This window comes from Anser brachyrhynchus (genome assembly GCF_964034855.1).
Source record: "Anser brachyrhynchus genome assembly, chromosome: 2".
NCBI lineage: Eukaryota > Metazoa > Chordata > Aves > Anseriformes > Anatidae > Anser > Anser brachyrhynchus.
In genome coordinates, this window is record NC_137695.1 from 7,092,982 (window position 1) to 7,109,404 (window position 16,423).

General features: G+C 41.2%; 1 protein-coding gene across 11 annotated transcripts in view; it reads right to left on the minus strand.

Moving 5' to 3' along the window:
* XYLB (xylulokinase) overlaps positions 1 to 16,423 on the minus strand; it is a 95,810-nt gene that overhangs the window by 30,899 nt on the left and 48,488 nt on the right. The window lies entirely within an intron of this gene.

A 16,423-nucleotide genomic window follows, 5' to 3' on the forward strand; every position in this document is an offset into this window, starting at 1 on the left:
AAGGATGAAAACCCTCCAACTTTTTCACCTAAATTTCCATTTCTATGCCCAGCCCTGATTTGTACCCCAAACTCCAAGCGCTAGCTGACATTCAAAACTCCTAAAAGACATTTCCAAGGCTTCATTCAAACAACTTCATAATGTCTTTCTCATCACAAATGAATCCATAAATAAAACAGAACAATAGAACATGCATTCAAAAAGCAGCTGATTACGCACACGAACCCACGCCAGCTATAAGCGTGATTGCGAATAACTGCAATTTACAATTTGTAAGCAACAAGAAAAGTGTCAGCCCCTCCTTTATTTCTCTGATTAACTCCAAACACTATAATTTTAAAAAATATATTTTCTTGCTTTTCATTCAAGAAAAACAAAACAAAAATACATCATTATTTTGCCCCATTTATAAAACCAATGTTCCAAAATCTTCCTCCTTACAAATTAACTCTTCAAAAACTCATGCTAATCATTCTTATTCAAATAAGCACCGTGAACTGAACTCCCACTATTGCAAAAGGTTTTTGTTGTCTATACCTTTTCAAATATGAAAATATTCAAGTTACAGGTTACCAAACGGCTCTTACATCCCTGTGACTTCTAGGATTGAGTCCAAATGCACTTGCTTCTCTACCTTGTTGTGCTCTGTTACTTCTGACATCTCCAAGCATTTCATAACACAGAAGAAACAGACTGCCACAGTCTTCAGCACGTTAGACAGCATCTGATTTTTAACTTTTTTTTTTTAATTTAGAGATCCGTACAACTGCCCCAGTGAAAAAAACTACAGGCTTGAAGCCAAATAATAAAACAAATTCATCCATCTTTGCAATACTAAAAAGAAGGCAGTAATTCATAAAAGCTATTCAAAATCTGTTTTTTAAAAGGCCTTTTTACTTGTACTTTGAAGTGTCAGCTAATTTATTACAGAGAGAAGCAAGCCATATTTGCCATACAGGTTGGCCTTTTCCTTGCTTATAAGCAAAGCTTTCATATTTCGTTAAGACTTTTAATTTCATTGAGGGTTTCAATTGCTCAACTGCATGTTAGAAGTTTTCCAGGCACAGAATTTATTTTTATTTTTTTTTAAATGCAGTGCCTGGGGAAGAAAAATAACTTTTAAGGACAGAATTGATCATCAGCCTGTATGGCTACAGCTCCCATCAAACCAGCTGTAATTCAACAGGAGAAAATAAAAGCCTTGATTTTCTCAGCAGCAATGACAAATATGCCTAATATCCTCAACATTTACACTGCTTACATAGACAAAGTCTCTACAATGATGTAGGGAAGAACGAGCATGATTCTTCTTGATCACACTGCTGCAAGGCAAGAATAATACCACTGCTATGAGCTGATGTGCACATGCCTAAGTAAAACAGAGTAGAAATGTTACCCAGAGTCAAGATTCATATGCTACTGCTAGTCTAGATCGCCTCGTGTTCTCAAGCAACAATGTTGACTACTAATAGCAGAGATTGTTCTTCATGAAGATGCCAAATTCAGCTTTCCTAAGACCTTGCTTCAATAAAGACAAAACTTTGTATTTCACAACCTGAAACTGAAAGACACCAAATCACCTAACTCTAAAATTCTTCTTAATCTAACTCACTTCAGACAGGAAGAAGCCTTCCCCGTTTTAATGGATTTCAGGAAAAATAAACGTAGAAAAAACGCGTACAAAAATTATCTTTTTAACCGCACCTCACAACATTGCAAATAACCCCAAAAACACAAATAGTCCAAGACGTACTATAGGGAACCAGAAAAAAAAATTTACGATACAACACTACTGACAATTCAGCTTCATTGACTTCAGCAGAGTTATGCAGCAAGGAAAAGTTTGGTTCATGAACGTTAAAGACTTATTTGGGAACAGGCTGATCAATAGTCATAACAGCGCTATCGCATATACATTGACAAGTGCACTATGAGACCTCTGGAATATTTGCACTTCTTGTAGAAATACTGCAGAGCTCAATTGCTTATCAATTCACTGTGATTTTTTTTTTTTTTGAAGACATGGATCTCCATTTGACAGAGTATTTTCTTGAAGCCTGGGCTAAATTCCAAGTGTAACGTATAAAAAATATACCCACAACTCAACACTAGAGTTTACAGGAAGCAGTTAAAAAAAAAAAAAAAAAGCAGACGATTCAGACCAGAAGTTTTCATAGGTACAGGCTGAATAATTTGGAAAAACCTTCCTGCAGAAGCTTTTAAGGAAAGAGGCAGAAAGCAAACGAGAAGGAAACACTTAAAATCTATTTGGTCAAGACTCAAAATGTACTTGGGGAAAAGTCCTCTCCTGAAGACATTACTACTAGACGTAATTTAATAAATACTTGTTATCTCTCTGACTTGTATAAATTCTTGGTTCTGAATTAATTCCTTATAGAAAAAATCAGTCACCAGGAATTAGTGAGGTAAAATGCACTCACCAACAGAACTGGTTTACTTCAGCTTGAATGTTTTTTTTTTTGGCACTCAAAGTTTTCATCTTTTCTTTAACCAAAGTTTAAATATGGCAAGAACTGTGGAACTTAAAAATAGTGTCTTGGGAAAAATACTAATCACCACAAAAACTGTTCAGCAGTTGTCCAAACATCCATGAGGTAGCCAAGGTTTCAATTAAAGGCTCAACGAAGTGTCACCTGCTTTGATTTACACCATGCCTCCGTTAATTATTCAGAGACCCTTGGCAACACCTCTATCTTCACTCCCCACTTCAGAATTGCTGTCCTTCAGCAGATAAACAGGAAATCTGGAACCAACGGGACAAATTAACTGATTCTTAAAAAATGTTCTGAAGCAGAACTTAGAGGAGACCAAACCTTAGAGGAGACCAAAGCTGCGTGTTTGAAATCTAGCCATTACATCCAGCTATTTAATAATCTACCTACAGAGAGCTCCAGAAGCGTTAAAGGTCAGAAGAGACCATCTGCTTTATCGAGGTCACATAACTTTAACACCACGATCCCACCATCCAACCCAGCAGTGCATTTGCTCAAGGACAGTAATGCGAAGAAGATACAGAGCCTCTCAGCTGAGAGAGGCAAAGTGACAGAGAATTTACTGCGACTACTGGCTATTTTCATGCTGAATGAGACTTTAAATATTTATACTTTTCCCATCATTTAGATTTTTATCTTTTAAACTTCTAGCCAGTTGATCTTTCTGGGTTCAGCCTTCCAATTAAAACATTAGTGTAGAGCTGGGCTTCCCCTTCATGTCTTGGCACTTATAGACCACAATTAAATTACATCTTGTCTTTCTTTTTTTGATAAGCTAAGTATATTAAGTTCTGCTACTCATTAAAAGGCATATTTCCAAGACCACAAACCGCTGATGCTTAGAGCCGCTGGTACGCTACCAGTACCTAGCAGAAATGTCTTCACCACTAAAACCACTAGAAAAAAAGAGCAGGGTCAGTAAGAGCACTGAAAACATCTACCCTAGAATTACTTGATGCTGCATGTTGTCAGTTTGCCTGGCCAAATATTTAGTAGGAAGGTGCCAGTGTATAAAATGGTTGTGCAGAGAGGTGGCGGAGTCTCCATCCTTGGAGATATTTAAAAGCCGCCTCGATGTGGTCTTGGGCGACCTGCTCTGGGTGGCCCAGCTTGAGGGGGGGGTTGGATGAGGTGAGCTCCAGAGGTGCCCTCCAACCACAGAACCATAGAACAGTTGGGTTGGAATGGACCTTTACAGATCATCCAGTTTCAGCCTTAACCATTCTGTGAAAAACTCTTGATTAATCAGAAAAACTTTTGCTTGAAATCTGCCAGGATTCTTGGGAGCATGTGTCAGCTTTGAAGGTGTGCAGCTCTGGAAGACGTGCTGTGCAGAGTACCACAGGAGGAGGGCAGGCATCCTGTGCTCACCGTCACCAGAAGCACCAGAGTTTGGGAGAGCTCTCCACCAATCCATGCAGCAGTGCCGCTGGGAACGCTGGAGATGCAAACCAAGAATTCCTGCTGCTCAGTTCCCTGGGCCAGAGGCGAGACGTTCACCTACAGTCAGGACCACGCAAGATGTTCCCAGAAATAGGTTTAAAAAAGAAATAAGTAAATAAAGTGACCACTACTATGATTTTCTTCAACGTGCTCTGTTGCTAGCATTGCAGCACGTCTCAGTATTTCTTCAAAATATTCCAACGTACGAAAAACTCATGCCTGAACCTGAGCAAAACATATACCCTCCCATGCCTATCCCAACTCTGACATGGGTAATCACCATGTGGCTTTAGAGACCACACAGCAATGTATAGTGCTGCTGAGTTATTTAGAAACATAAACCCACCATTGTTTCATTTGTAAAAACTATTAGTCCTCACACACAGCAATATTCATCCTTGCAAATCTTTTAAGGGAACTAACAAATTACTTTGGCAAATCAACATAGGACACCATCCATGGAAGGTTAAAATGGGAAAAGCAAGGAAGGAGATAAATGAGCTGCCCAAGGTCGCACAAAATCAGTGGAACAACCAAGAATAGAACAAAGGCCCCTTCATTACTTAGATCACAAATGCATTCGATTCTGCATTAGTTAATCTGCACAGTCTGCGCATCAGTAGCAAGACATGTCCACAGGAGAAAATATAATAATAATCAGCTGCAAGTTCAGCATTACCTAAAGCCACAGAATATAATTAAAAGGCACAGGGTGCGACGACTTGACCTTGAATGCCACTTGAGGGAAGAGAGGAAAGAACATCCTACAGGGTATTTTGATTTTAGAGAAACCCAAAGCATGATGAACTTTGGCAAGAAACGGCTTATGATCTAGATTTGCAAACCAGATCTCTAGGAGATTTCAAATCTACTCTGCTTCTTTACAAGTTATCTAAAAAACATTAACAAAGGCCTACAAACAACAGGAAAGAGTCAATGTCCAGGGATCATCTTATTTTTGCAAAGGATAAGCCAGATGAGGAAAAGAAAATATAAAACAAGGCAACTTTGGTGTTTTCTTCACAAGATATATATTAAAAAAAAAAGTATTATGTTTGGTACTCACAAACGTTGCCTGTACCTCTCATTCTCCTAGTCCTGTAAGACTGTTTTGTGCTGGTGAAGAAATTTTCTTCTTGATTTTTCCTTTTAATACCTCCTGTTCCTCTCACTAGATATAACCTACAGGCCATAATGGACTTCAGAAGAATAATTAATAAGAGGGGTTCACCTGCTCGCAAAACACCAGGCAAGTTTTCTGAGGAAGGCAGAAAATCTGCTTATTTGTTTCATATACCAAGAAGGGGAGCACACAGAGTGACTTGGAAACAGTTTGTCCTTTTTCTCCCGAAGAACTATACAGAACTTAGTATCAGGGAAAAAAATAATAATAACCAACACTAATCTTCCTTATATGACTATGGTGGGTCACTTCACAGCCCAGAACCTCCTCCTTTCCGTACCGACAGCACACAGCACTGGGGACCGCTTGCATCGGCTGAGGCTCTGAACACTACTAAACTCCTCTGTTATTAATAAACCTCCTCCTTTCCGAGAGGATTACTTATAAATGAATTTTGTGACCTCTGGCGGACTGGAACTAAACAGAGAACGGAGGGTTTTTTTGCCTTTAACTAAAAAATAAAGGCTATAGGAAGATGAATAGAGAGGACCAATTAATACTTCCTAATAATTGTCATAGCGAATGGGAGAAGCACTACGTTTCTCGGGGTTTCGGAGCAGAAAGGTTCCAGGTAGCTGTTCCTTCCTGGGCTGGGTTCATGTAAATCGGATGCAGTTGCCAAGCAACAATAGGTGCTAAGGAATGAAATACAGGCTGCAGAAACCTAATAGCCTGGAGAGAACAAGAACTACAAGCTGAGATTTATGGCAGATATAAAAGGAAAAGAATCATTCTCCCACACACAAAGAACACAGATACTTTATTATCAATGTCCTTAGCATGTTTTTTCTAAGGCATAATTAAGTAATAAAATCCCCACTCCACCCAAAATCAAACAGGTGTGTTTTTTTTTTTTTTAATGCTTTGCTCATTAAGCTTTTTCGAAAAGGACCTTGAGAAATTAGCTACCAAGACAAAAGCTGAAATTTAACCCAAAAAGCTTTCCTTCACACGAGAAAGATGTCAGCTACACAGACAGCGCTGCAACTGCCAATCAGCGATCCACGTTACCTTCTTGTGTTTTTATACCCTGCTCATTAACATTGCATCTGATCATCAGAAATTCTCTTTAAGCTTATTAAGATTTTAAAATATTTTTAGCAAGTTAATTAGAATACATTAACAGAGCTCATCTGTGTTCACCCATCATGCATATTTTATTTTATTCAGGCAAATTGCTTTTAAATGAAATATTAGACCCGGGAAGGGTACGCTGTTGGGCACTGTACCAAGGGGTTGTACCGTTCGATATTCCATTCCCAAACACCCCCAAAACTTCATGCCGCTGGAAATGGGGAGATCTGGTGGCAAATGGTGGGGTTTTGTGGTGCCTGCTGTATCACATTCCCCTCTAGGTGGGGCGTGGGTACATCAACCTGATGGATCTTCCTAGTACCTGAACCATCCTTAGCTGCCATCACATTGCTGCACAGTTTCCAGGGGTCAATATAAATTAAAGGCATCAAGAGAGCACTTGAATGGGAACCAAAGGCACACACAACGAGTGCCTTCAACCCCTCACTCTGTAGTGGAACTGCTCTTACAGATTCATGTATTTATTTTTCCTGTTGATGGTTGCTGAAGATGTTATTTTACCTTGAGGAAGGAGCCCAACCAGAAGCTCGGGCATGGTGTGGCACAGGTTTCTAGCAGGCAGAGGTGCACATGGACTTGGCAGAATAGCAAGAAAAGCTCACAAAGAACAAGCCTGAAATATACTTTGCCTTAGCTGGAGTTATAAATTCTTCCCTTTAATGTGCACTAAATGTCACCAAATTCAATCACCTAAAATTAAATAACAGTTTATGAGGAAAAGGGAAACAGCAAAACTTACCTTGGGGTATTTTGGGCATGCCAATTCCAGATTTTTGCTCTAGTGAGATAAAATCCATCACCAGACAGTGAAAAGTATAATAATACTATAATAAGGCGTTCCTCAAGATCTGCTATTCATTCACTCAATCCAATCAAGTGTGACATGGTATATTTCAAATTGTTCCTTCAGACTCCATCTGGCCCAAGTCCTTCCCATGTAAAGAAGGATGGAGAATGTCACTAATTTCATCAACAGTTCTCAAGCTAAGCACTTACTTTTAGAGGTCTGCTCACAGAAAAGGATGAATGAAGTTTGCCAGCCTCGCGCTTGATCCAGATTTTGCACTCTCACCGCATTTCAATTAACCGACCCCAGATTGCAGAGCTGACATGTTTGATTCAGATAGTAAAGAAAACATCCTTTAAAAAGCAACAGGTCTGAAGCTTTTGATGAGTGATTGTACAATTCATATCAAAACACATATTTAAATCTCAGCCATGGCACATTTCAAGATCTGCATCATTAACATGGCCTGGTTTGAAGGATTTCAATAATCTCGTTTACAGCCTATAAAAGTTTTTTTCTTTATCTCCAAGGCACTTACTACTTTTAACCAATTACCATTATTTAGGTACGTGTTATTCCTGTAACCTTTCCTGACACGTTAACCTCTTCAATTCCAGTGGCTGCTCTTTCATGAACTGATGCCCTATTCGCAGTTTTCTCCCACTGAGGAACCCCAAAACTAGATGCTTTTCATTTAGCACATGGCTGAACACATCAACTGTGCTGGCATAGGGAACCTGAATCACAGCTGGGCAATTCTATGGCAAGCTCTTCCAAATGCCAAAAGACAACACCTGTATGGATGGGTGGAGTCCCTTTTCTCTGACAATAAACCTATCGATTGCATTGAACCCAAAACTACCCCATCATAACCTTCTCCTTTTATTTCTGCATTCATTAACTCCAACACCCAAAGCACACGCTCCACCCTACCCTTTCTCCTCCAGCTTGGCTGGGCAGAAGTTTTGCTGTACGAAGGAATTCTCTGCTTCAGGAAGAGATTTCGCCTCCCTGCCACGGAGCTGGCAGCAGGCAGCTGCCATGGCCAACAACGCCAACAACCTACGCCTTTGCATTAAAGGACACAAACTGTGTTGGTTTATTTTGTAACATTTAAGCAGAAATATGCCCTATCCTAGGGAAAGCACCCACCTGGAAATCGATGCACGTTTCTAACAACACCCTAATTGCAAAAGAGTAAAACAAGAACGAGCAATGAAAGCAAGCTGACATTTTAATGCCATTTGGAGTGACCAAAGACACTGAAATATGTGGACAATTAAAAACACTCACTAAAAAAAAAAAAAAGCATAACTAGTAGACAACAGTAAAAAAAAAAAAAGCATAACTAGCAGACAACAGTACAATAAAATGCAATTTAACAAAGCACGTGTTGCCACTGGCCTACCCTGGCGAGCATATGCTGTTCATAGAATGAAATCTGTGGCTCAGCTACGCAGGCCAGCATGATGTTAGCAAAACCCTACAATAACCCCACTAGAGCTGCACCTGTAATGCAGCTATGCTCCAGTTTTGCAGCCTCAGGATTTAAATGAAAACCTGAAACCCTCCGGTGCTTGCAGAAACCTCCCTGTCAACCCAACGATCCCCAGAGCAGCTCAGAGCACATTACCCACCCCAATCCCCAGCTGACTGCCTCTCCTCCAGAGAAGTCCCAGCTACCTTTACTGCAGGGCTGCAAAACTCCTCCTGTCCATCCTCTCCTCCCCTCCTCCCAAACCCATACTCAGCAGAGAGGTTTCACGATCAGTTCTTTAGGTTTTCTTCTGCAGAAGCCAAAATCTTTTGCCACCAAAAACCCAGACCCACCTAAATATGCAATGTCTCTGCAACAGCCACTGACCCTATAAATTATTCCCCGGTCTGGGTCCGTCCTCGGGGTACCTGAGATGAGTTCACCACGTAGACTTGAACACAGCATATTGCAAATCCCATCCACATTACATCCAACCCTGACATAAAAACAGCAGTCGCCAAAAACGCACGACGCCTTTTCCCAATTCCTCACCCTTAACACATCAAGCAGCAATAACGGGTGCAATGACTTTCCAAGGGCATGTACCTGTTTAATTATTCAAAAGCAAATTGACTCAGGCACCACGGTATGAAACACTAAAATATGCAAACGAAGGAAATTATGGGGGAAAGCAACAAAAGAGGGAAAACGATCATGGTGAGAGGAACACATGGGGGCCCATTCTGATCTCCTTGCATGCTTGAGTGTCTCTGTATGTTTCCACAGAAGAAGAAAAGGTTGTGAAGTAACAGAGTAATTATTATTTACTCCTTTCAGCACACTGACTAGGATCTCGAAACCAGCTAACCATGCCAACAGCACCCTAAATAGAGTGACATTTTCACCTATAGACATGAAGCAATTTCTGAAAAAGGGAAGTTTACACCTTTCTAGGCAATCAAATCTTATTGCTGGGAAAACACTTGTTTCAACAGAGGCTGTATATATCAGATGCAGGATCTGATCCATCAGTGATTCTTGTTTATTCTATATTAAGGTCCTGAAATACCTCATTAAATAATAAGAACAGGTTAACTGAGAGATACTTTAACATAACTTCTAGTTATTTTTCCATAAAACATGAATATCCCGTTAAAACAAAGAGCATTTGATTTTGGCTTGGACCGAAACAAATGTCTTTCCAATCAAGACCTCCAGTGAATTGAATGTCTCTTGTAAGCAGGTGCCACTGTGCTATATTTTCATCCAAACTGCTGAGAATAAGCTAGAAGAAAATGACAAAGTAAATTGAACAAGAAAAGTGTCTGATCTTGATGAATAATTCAATGATGCAATGCAACAAATACGGATTTTTTTGTTCTGGTAAATGCAGTTTACAACTGTCCTTTGCTTAGAAAAATGACCTTCTCCTTGTAATTATGCTTTTGTCTTTAGGCACTGAATCATGGTCTTGGTAATACTTGCGATTCCAGTTCACAGCTCTGACTGACCTCAAAGCACGCCACTCCTGCTACGTATCTAATCGTTCTTTAAAAAAAGTAATACAACGTACAAAGATCTTCAGCTATAGTATTAGGCACCCTGCTCGCTGACTGTTCTTTAATTTATTTGGTCACTTTCCTTGGGTCTTGAAAAGCATGAGAGTATCTTTTAACAGAGATTGTAGAGTGACAACCTGCACATGGACTCGAGCCACGGTAACTGCAGCGTGATGGACTGGTCAAGGCAGGAACGACGCCATCTGCCAGGGATGCGGCAGCTGAGCGGACACCTAACTTCTTACAGCAGCAGCCAGAACCTGAAAGGTGAGGATTTTGAGATCCATATTCAGCATTAGCTGAAGTCTACTAAAAGTACATTACGTCTACTTTTGCCTGTTAAAGGTTTTAGACCAGACCCACAGGAGGAAAGCAGAACCCAGGGCTGTTGGACTGTATTTCTGCCTTACACCATCACTGACTTCTTGCATTACACTGGGCAACCTTTCCTCACCCTTAAGGGTAAAACTTGTACGCTTATAAACAGGCAGTGCTAACACTAAAACTAGTGGAAACATGATTAAAAAAGCATCCACAAGGAGAAGGGGAATCAGCTCTTCTCCGTGGAGAGAACAAAGACTGGCAATATTAAACTGTGGCATGCCAAAGTTCAGTTTGTTGTGAGAAAAGCTTTTTAAGAGTCAAGGTTGCAAGACGTGGGCATAGGTTAAGCACCACTCCCATTCCCCAGGGTACTGACCTGACTCCTTGGATAATAGCATGAACAGACACCCATCGCTCTTACCCTTACAGAAAAGTCACCATGCAGACAGGACTGCCAGAGTCACAGCTCCAGAATAACCACGGCCACGTAGTCTAATAAGAGAATTCACTGGGGAAAGACCTGAGCTGCTTGCGAATCTGTTCCCAGAAATATGTCCTTTATTCTTGACAATTAGAAAAATATAAATAAGAATTCACCTGTCAGCCTTGTTGTATCCACAGCAAAGACGGCAGCAGAAGAACCCCACTCGATGGGGAGGTGGGCACAGCTGGATGATCTAATAGCCACAGACCCTGAGAAATCCTCCTTAGAGCTGTGGTACGACACAGTGCATTCAGGTCCTTGTGTAAGTCACACCTGGCATATCAGCATTAGAAGTGGACACCACATGATCATGACTTAAAAAGACTCTTTTTGCCTTTTTTTCATTTATTTTTCACCATTTCTGCTGTATGACTCTTTCTTGATGCATAGCCTTATTATAACCAAAATATATAGGAAAGAATCCAGATAGGCACAAAACAAAAACAAACAAACAAAATTAACCTTACCAAACTCTACGATACGAGACATATAGTGAGTAAGACTAGCTTAAACACAAGTAAGGACACAGGAACTCAGGTGCATATTTTCTGTCCCCTGCAATATATCAGCATCTCTTGCTCATGAATACTCAGATTGCATTTGGCCAGTTGGCAGCACTTCCTAACACCTAACAATCTAATAAAAATATATTTTTTCTCTGCGCTAGACAGATCTGCCCACCTTCAACCTCTGCTACCCATAAAACACACAATTTATTCTAGTACCTTTACTCAGAGTATAATTAACCTTTTCAACGTACAAAAGCTTCTGTGCCTCTTAAATGAACAAAGAGCTATTAATGAACAAAAATACTTTCCTGATCAAATGTTTAATACTAGTTCTGGGAATACAGAGTATAATATTACTACACACACATTGTATATTATATAGTATATAGTTCACACATTCTCTTCCAGAAGGTTTCTGTTTTCTGAGTATCATCATATTAGACTGATTTTTATACGCCATGAGGATACTTCAGTCAGGTTACTGTACACACTCACAATATGAAACTGCACAACACAGTCATGAGAAAGAAGTCTTATCTGCCTTAATTTTAAGGTAAAGAATAAGAATAAGATGAATTTGATTTTATTAATTTCAAGGTTAGACTGTAAGGAGCCTTAACATCACACACGGACATAAGTTTTCAAGGCACAGGCCATGAGCTCTTGACAGCCCATAATATAGAGAAACAGGCCTGTTGTGTAGGAGACTTGAATCTTCCACATAAGAGATCCAAGCCCATACTGAAAAATTTATGGAACTCACAAATTTTACGTCGGCAAATCAGTGACCAAGAGGAAAGAAGGCATGTGAGTTGTTCTCATCTTCTTTCCCTGGTGCTAATTTCTTACAGGGATGAGAGATCAGGATTGGAATGAAGGCTTGAACTCACCAGTGCCCCACATCTTCTGGTGTGCATGTTGTGCGCTTTCCATCAAGGCAAATGCTAGCTTTAGTTCTGTAATTTTAGCTGTGTTTTAAATGAAAAGATGCCCTGAATCCTGCAGCAATGCAACTGTTGATCACACTCTGTTCGGTAACAGAAGTCCTGTCAGATATTTAGCCTTAGTTACCAAAAACTACCTTCAGGGAGTACAAACATTTCCCCTCTGGCATCCTGTCAGTCACAGCGAATCTGTAAATAAACTGTCAAACTCCATTCCAATCATTCCTGAATCTGCAAGGGAAAAAGTAGTAAAATTGGTGCAGCTGGTTGGAGTCCCTGTAGAACAGGGCTGATTTCACAGCTTTAATATGGTTCACTACTTCACAGCAAGTCCGATCTGATATACAGCATGCAGAAATGAGTGACACCTTTGCTAATCATTTTCTTAAACTTATCACATGTGGAGGTAATAATGGATGCAATGACTTTTCAAGGGCACGGCCTGGTTAATTTTTCAAAAGCAAACTGATTCAAGTTCTGCAAAATTAAAAATCCACTAAGACACACCGTAAAGCTATCTAAATTATGGAAAATCACAAGAATAAAGGGGGAAAAAAAAAAAGCTCTGGTCACGAGAGTCTTAGACTCTTATACCAGCATATAGAAAGTAGGAATACAGCAACTGCATACAAGCCAAGGATTTAACTAGAGATGCTGACTATAGCAAAGACTAGTTAAATAAAAGGGGAAAACCCATGCATTATTACCTAGAACATATTGGCACCCTTGTTTTATAATTCATAACTTACGAAGTAGTTCTGAGAGAGCTGGTCAAGAATTTTTCTGCGAGATATTTTTTGTTGGACCATGACAGCTAATCAAAGAATTTTTCAGGGCCATGACAGAAAATTAATAACTGAAGAAAGATCAGAAAAAGAATAAACATTATCACCCCACTGCCCATGGACTCACCTAGGATGTAAATCACCTGATTTAGAGTAGGAACAGAACCTGAACCGGGGTCTGCTTTATCCCACAAATTTTCCTTCACCATCAAGTTATACAAAGTCACATTGTCTCTCTGGACCAGTGAATATTTCATAAGAAGTAGAATAGCCCCAAGCAGAAGCCAGGCTGCCTCTCAGCCCAAAAGCAAATACACTGGCTTGATTTATGTCAAATCCAGGTTCAAGACGCAGTCCTGTTATCAGTCAGAAAAAGGGATTTCAATCGCCATCTCCAAAAGGAGATGTTTCATGTTTCTTCACAAAAGCCCCCTGAAGTGTAATTTTAATTCTGTGACAGCTTGAAAACAGATTTTGAAAGCATAACTTCTTATGAAACAAAAAGGTAGGTATTTGATTGCACACGCTTCCTCAGCCTCCTGCTCTTGGGACAAAAACTTTTCATGGCAATAGCTGAACACACCAGAGGAAAGGATTAGGGGTAGTTGTTAAGGTCAGTATGACTGCAATGAGTATGACGATGAAAAAAATAACATCAGCCCCTTAATTAGGGTCACCGTATGTTCAGACTTCTATACTCATCCTGTCTTTTTCAAGCTCAAAAGTTGGCTGGCTGGAAAGAGAGGAATACAAAATGCATCATGATTTACCCTATGTGCCCTGGCCTCCTGTGTGCTACATGTGTCAGATCTGACGTATCAGAGACACGCTCACCAGGCAGACTACATGGCCTGTCACCTCCTAGCTTCTTTCATAACCTCCCAGAATAAACAATAGAAATGCTACCCCACATCCATATCCTACATAAGTTTTAAGCAAAAGCAACGATTCCAGCCCTCCAGAACCATGCAGCAAACTGGTTTATTCTCCTCTTTGTGTATCCAAGTATCTCATCCAAGGCACAAATAAATCACTGTGAACCTGAAAACATCAGTGACTCTGGACTAGACCTCTGTTGGTGTACAGGGTCCATAAGAAGTTTTTCCATCAGAGGATTAACCACAAAAAAAAAGGAAATCTCCGACCCGAATTTTATTTCCCATATAACAGCTGAGTTAGTTTATAATCCCAATCTGATAATAATCAATTCATCCTCAGAACACCCTTAACAGCCAGGAATTATCATCGTCTGTATTTTAGAGGTAGAAAACTATTCACCTACATGAAGCAGGGCTGCGTGCCATGTCTTGTGAGCGAGAAAGCAGCACCCATATCACACCACCTTTTCACTGCGAACCACAGTCAATGCTTTGCTTTAAAATCAATGAGACGTCAAAATCCAGCCTGTACACTTCTTTCCATCCAAACAAAGCAATATCGTTTCAATTTCCAATAAGAAAGAAAATGGTTTATTGGATTGTCCTTTCGGTATCAAAATAAATAAATAAATAAATTTACTTCGCATACCGAAGTTTCAGTCCTAAAAGCCAGCAGTAAAACACAATCCTCTGGCAGACAGCACAACAGCTCGTGACATGACATGACCCCTAAGAAAACAGCTGACAAAAAGGGGACTTTAGGTAAAAAGAATGAAATGGTCCCAGTGGGAGTTGCTCCGGGGCACCTGTGCTAACTCCCCTGCCAAAAGCATTTTCAACTCTCCAATGGCCACAAACGATAAGAAAAACCTATGATGAAAGAAAGTCCACAAGGCTACACCTGCGAAGTGAAGTATTTTCTCAAAAATACTTCAGATACAGAGGCGGAAGCAATCAAAAAACAAAAGAAAAAACGTGTGCTGCTGTCTTTGTTTTCACCCAAGCCGAACTTCCCCTGCGATTGAATCGCTGGCTCGCCGGGGCAGCTGGCCGGGATCCTGAGCCGCGGGCAGGAAGAGCTTGTCTGGGAAATCGGTGCGGGCCTCAGGCCTGCCTCTCTGGAGACGTGCCCACAGGGACACGCTCACCCAGCCTCGCAGACCAAGGCCTGCGCCACGCTACGGCAAACTGGACCTGGTGATGAAGGAGCAAAGCTCCCGATGCCTCCCTCACCTGTCTTTACTGCTAAGGCGTGCTTTCAGGTCCCTGAGACTGGAGGAGGGAAGACTTCCTCTCAGGGGAAAAGACCACACAAGGGGAACGTTTAAATAAACTAAATAGACATATATAAGGCCATGGGACCTCGTGGGATGCACCCATCGGCGCTTAGGCAGCCTGTTGGTATCGTTGTGAGGCCACCCTTGACCATCTCTGGAGGTCATGGCAACTGGGGGAGGCTCCTGAGGAGTGGAAGGAAGCAAATGTCACTATCTTCAACAGGGGGAGGAGGATAAAGGGAACTACAGGCCACTCAGGCTCACCTCAATCTTTGTAAGGTGATGGAGTAAATCCTCCTGAAGACCACTTCCAAACGTGATAAAAAGGTTATTGGGATTAGCAAGCATAGCCTTCTAAGGCGAGGTGACTGGTTTGGTGGGTGAGGGGAAAGCAGCGGATGTTATTTACCTCAACTTCAGCAAGGCTTTTGGCACTGTCTCCCACAACATCCTCACTGACAAACTGATCAAGTACAGACTGGATAAGCGGTCAGTGAGGTGGATGGAAACTGGCTGAGCTGCTGGACTCAAAGGTGGTGATCAGCAGCACAAAGCCCCGCTGGAGGCAACTCAGTGGTGGCGTACCCCAGGGGTCGATACTGGAGCTGATACTGTTCAACACTAACAGCCTTAGATGATGGGACAGAGTGCATCCTCAGCAACTTTGGAGACCATACAAAAATGGGAAGGGTTGATAAAGAAGAGGGTTTTGCTGCCATCAAAGGGACCTCAAAAGACTGAAGAGAAGGGCCAACAGGAACCTCACGAAGTTCAACAAATGGAAATGCAAAGTCCTGCACTTGGGGAGAAACAACCGAGAGCCGACTGGCTAGAGGCCATCAGCTGGAAAGCAGCTTGGAAGCAAAAGGCCTGTGGTATCAGCATGTAAAAGAGTGATATCAGCACATCAAGGGAGCACTGCTCAGCACAGACAAGACATCTGGAGTGCTGGGTCCAGTTCTGGGCAAGAGCACAAGAGAAACATGGACATACTGGAGCAAGTCCCATATAGGGCCGTGAAGATGATTATGGGATTGGAACATCTAACCTGTGAGGAAAGGCTGAGAGGGCTGGGAGTCTTCAGGCTGGAGAAGAGAAGGCTCCTGGAGGATCTTGTCAACATGCATTAATTGTGGGGGACAGGAGGAAAGCATCCAGGCAACAA